Source organism: Megalops cyprinoides, chromosome 2 (assembly GCF_013368585.1).
Source record: "Megalops cyprinoides isolate fMegCyp1 chromosome 2, fMegCyp1.pri, whole genome shotgun sequence".
Lineage (NCBI taxonomy): Eukaryota > Metazoa > Chordata > Actinopteri > Elopiformes > Megalopidae > Megalops > Megalops cyprinoides.
Window position 1 is genome coordinate 6579715 of NC_050584.1, and position 4668 is coordinate 6584382.

A 4668-nucleotide genomic window follows, 5' to 3' on the forward strand; every position below is an offset into this window, starting at 1 on the left:
GTTGGCTTTTTAGTTGTCTTGAGTAGTACTGAGATTAGGGCTGTATTCATGTGTGGTGGAATTGATGAAAAAAGTTTAATTTATTGCCATTCTATTGCCATTCTGATAAACAACGAATCAAAATCAGAAGTAGTGTAGTATGCTTTGACACATACAAGGAATTTGACTCCAGTTCCAATGTCTCTCGTAGTGCATTCATACAATGTCAAGGTGACAACAATGAATACAATCCAAGCAACAAATACCATCCAAGGTGAAATAGTTTGCCAGAAATGTTTAAGGAACTTAATGGGGTAGCTTTCTGGTCCAGGAGCTTTATTGTTTGACATTAGATTAACTGCTTTATGAAATAATTTTGCTGTTAGTGGTGTATCCAAGGATTCTGCTTGTTCTTTGTCAGGAAAATAGTTCAATTCTGATAAATTTTCCTTTTGTCAGATGTGTATTGTTTGCTGTAATATGTTTTAAAAATATTATGTATGGCTGTGGAGTAACATTACCCGCTGTGTCCTTTACCATTTAAATGACTGATTTTTCTTTAATTTATTTCTAAATATTTTCAAGATTTGTTATTTCAAAGTGATTATTTCAAGGTCTTTGTAACAACAACTGTCTGCTTCAATGAATAATTTCAAATTTGGTGTCCATTAATTCATGTTGAGTTGGTTCTGTGGGGGTTTCTGCATAAGAGTTGGGTAGTTGTTTTGTTTTTTGCTACAAATTATGTTCCAGTTCTTGTGCTTTTTTTCTCATGTGAAGAGTATAAAATAATTTTGCCATTTCCAAAATGGCAAAATGTTATTTTTCAGGAATTGTTGTGATGTACTGAAACAACATATGGTGATGGTTTTTGTTAAATGTCTGCTGTTAAGGTTGAAGCTGATTGACGTGTGGTCAGAGATGATGATTGGTTGAGTTTTTGTGTTAGATTTGTCTGACATTAAGGAAATAATTTGTCACAAAGAATTCAAAATATCTTTTGAAGGATCTTGTAGCCTCCAACTCTCGCCAAGACCAAAGTCAGTCATGTACAGTTTTAAAGTTTTATTAGAGTGCAAGTTACTTGAATGAGTTGTTTGATCTATCCATAGCTGGGTTAATAACTTTATTACAGTCACTCCCAATAGCTGATTTTGAAATCAAATAGAAATTTAAATAAATTTTGAAAAATTACTGGGACATTGTTATTTGGACCACATGCTTGTAATGCTTCTATGGAGTATCTAAGGAGAAGTGGATGAAACAGGAAGCTTTGGACCACTGAAGAGGATGAAAAAAAAATGACTTCTCTCTTATGAATCTTCAGACACAGCTTGGGATTTGTTCTTGGCAACCATTTGGTTTATGGACTGGAGTTCTGAGCTCCTTAGTTCTACTATACTCCCAGCGCTATTCAGTGGGTGGAGATCAAAAACCATACACTGCGTCATTTCCATGAGTGATTTTTCATGAGATTAGATATTTTCAAATCTGTGCATAAAATGTTTCTGGGGGGATTCTACAGTGAATTACTACTTTCTTTGAAATGTATCTTCAAAAACGTGCTTGTGAAGACATAAGGTCAAACTATTAGTGTAGAACTAAATTCCTGTTTTGCCCTGACCACAACTGTATCAACCTGAAGCCAACCATCAATGGAAATCAATGGAAATTCCCTTCTTCCACTTAAATTATATTTCCCTGCTATTAGCCAGTTCCCTTGTCAAAAGGGTAAAGTCGTCAGGCATACCAGTTACCCAGGAAAAGATGCAGCGTGCCCAGATGATGACGTTGATTATTGTTACAAAATAAAATCACAACCAAAACATGAAAAAACCGACAGACTTTCGCAAACTGTAGGCCTTTACTGGGCAAAACAACCTGTCTCTGCAAGGTGCACAGATGAACGCTTTCACTCCCATAACCTCAAGCCAAAACTATCTCTGCTCAGTGTTCTCTGCCAAATGGCAAAAGGCCATATTATATAGAGGTCACCCTCTTAGATTACACTTAGTCTCAACCAATATAGTATTTGGCCAACAGAATTAAACATAGCCCTCTGTTTCATTACAGGTGCTAGCACATACAATCAACACAATAATAAACATTACATTTACTGAAACAGCTAATCCTGCAAATGAGTGAATCACATTTCTGCGGTTTGCACAGATTCACCAACTCTCATTGGAAAGGGACATACAGAATGACAGAACAGCTGCATCAAGGTGTTGCCGACCAAATTGACACCCTTATTGACGTCAGTGAGTTAAAACACATTATCGTATGTTGTCGCATTGCATGCATGTGTTACAATGGAAAATATATCTCAATATTGACACAGCACAAAAACCAGAAAACCAGTAATGGCTAGCATGTAATTAAGATGCAAACACCAACTGCCACATCCACACATCACATGAAATGAAACCCTGTCTTTTAACCAGTAAGTCATTCCTAGTCATTATATGGTTGTCTGTAATTTTTCATTTGCTACTCACACAGACCTACCCTACCTTTTTGTTTCGCTTCAACATACTTTTTCCAATAAAACAAACAGGTTTATCATGTAGTGCATCACGGCATGTGGATGTACCAGTATGTGAAAGCACGATGAAGGAGACAAACTTGACATCATCATATCCCAATTATTATAACAAGACAGGCTCAATTACACATAGTCAGCAGTGGATAGGAAATATGCACTGGTCTGGACAAGAGTACATGTGAAAGAGTTTTTTTTTCTCTTTAAGATTAAAACCTAATAGTGTTCCTGTTTTAATGAAACAATTTGTTTACTTTTGACAAAGTAGTCCATAAAATGTGTACCTCCTCCCTGTTAAATAGCTTGCTTTTTAAAATGAACTTTTGATTACCTATTGCATTTGTCGCATGCACTCTTTGTAACTTTAGATGCAGAAGAATGCACAATATTTGTAGGATCTAATCTGAGTTAGAGCATACATCAGGAAAGAATTTGGGAGGTGGGTAAATGTACATTTTTATTCCCATGCCATCACTCAGATGTTGTTACTATAAATGTTATCAGTGGATTCCTGCACTGAGGCATCTGTCTAGGCTAACCACAATGTGCTTTGTCCTTAACTTTGAGTAAGCAAGGTTTATGTTTTCTTTACTTCTTTTTTTCTTTTTTTTCCTCAACATCTATTTCAGTCATCACTGAACCCATATTATTGTCTATGAAGCATGAAAAAGGAACATTTGTTTGAATTCATTACTCAGATTGAGGACACAGTGCATCATTATTAGATTGAATGGCCTTAGGATGACATGTGCCATTATGAGATTCAAATATAAATTTGAATCATGAAGTCAGACATCTACAAATAAAACCTTTGACATGCCCACATTTGATGCATGCTAGAATTGTGCATATCGGTAGCTGTTTATTGCTCTCAACAAGTCATCAGAGGCCAAGCATTTTCTTTTTTCTGATTTGATGCTGTATCAGCACTGTTGGTGACTTTCACAGTCTGGCTTAGCAGCAATAAAGCATGCTGTTGCTTTTGCCAAATTAATGAGAGCTCACCTCCCCATAAAGTACTGATCTTGAGTGATCAGTGTTCCATTTATCCTTAGCACCGGCTCAGCTTCCAGTCTCTGCCAGCCAGGCTGTTATACAACATCTCTCACACAAAACAAAGACACAAGCAGTTAAAATTACTATTTCATTTCCATAATCTCTTATCCAAAATACTCAACTTAGTAAATTAGTGATGATCTCATTAAAAATGTGATGCTCAAGTGAGGACAACACATGCAGTGGTAAAGTGAAAAATATATTTGCTATGAAAACATTAATATGTTAAAATTCAAGAGAAATAACCATCATTTTTTAACCATGCTTATTTATGAATGTCACTAATGAATAAGTTAAACTTGAAGCCAAAGGTTTGATATTATCCCCTATAAATATGCAAACATATTCAAATAAATTATGTAGGATAGTGCTTAATTACCACACTCAAATGCAGATGGACCAATGTTTCATCATTTTAGTCATGTGGTCCCAGCAGTAAAATGAACTTTATGCATTCTTATGAGTAGTGTGAAGAAAGCTATCAATTATGACTTATGAATCTTCTGTTATTTATAGGTTGATTAATTGATTTATAGACTAAGTCTTTTTTAAGCAGAGCAAAAATGATTGTTATTAAGGATAATAATTTCTTTTCCCAAAGCTGCCATTATGTAAGTCTTCCACAGAAACACTTTCTATACCCTGGAGGCATTTTACTCCAAAAATCTAATGAAGTCACAACTGTAGGTCAGGGGAAGCCTGTCTTTTCATGTGCTGATTTTGAAGCAAGCTCAGATTTATGGTTTTGTTCCTTGGGCTCAAATGTCAAAACAGAGACTGCACCCTCTTATTGCTGACAGAAATACTCACTTAAGATGGATTACTATCCAGCCCCACCAAGCTAGATTCTAATAAGTGCTGTATTGTTCACAAAGGAGAAAAAGGATAGAAATCCATTTGTATCTCCAGGCTTTGGCTGTCTGCATTATAATGCAGGCTGTGAGTGTACAGCCCAGTTCAGATGTGACCCCGAGACAAAAGTGCCTGTGTTTGTTCTTCTCTCTAGAAGTTTCACCAAAAGAAAAAAAAGGAAAAGAGAGAGGGGAGGGCACTCATGGTAGGGAGTGTTCAGTGAGGGTGACCATAGCGTT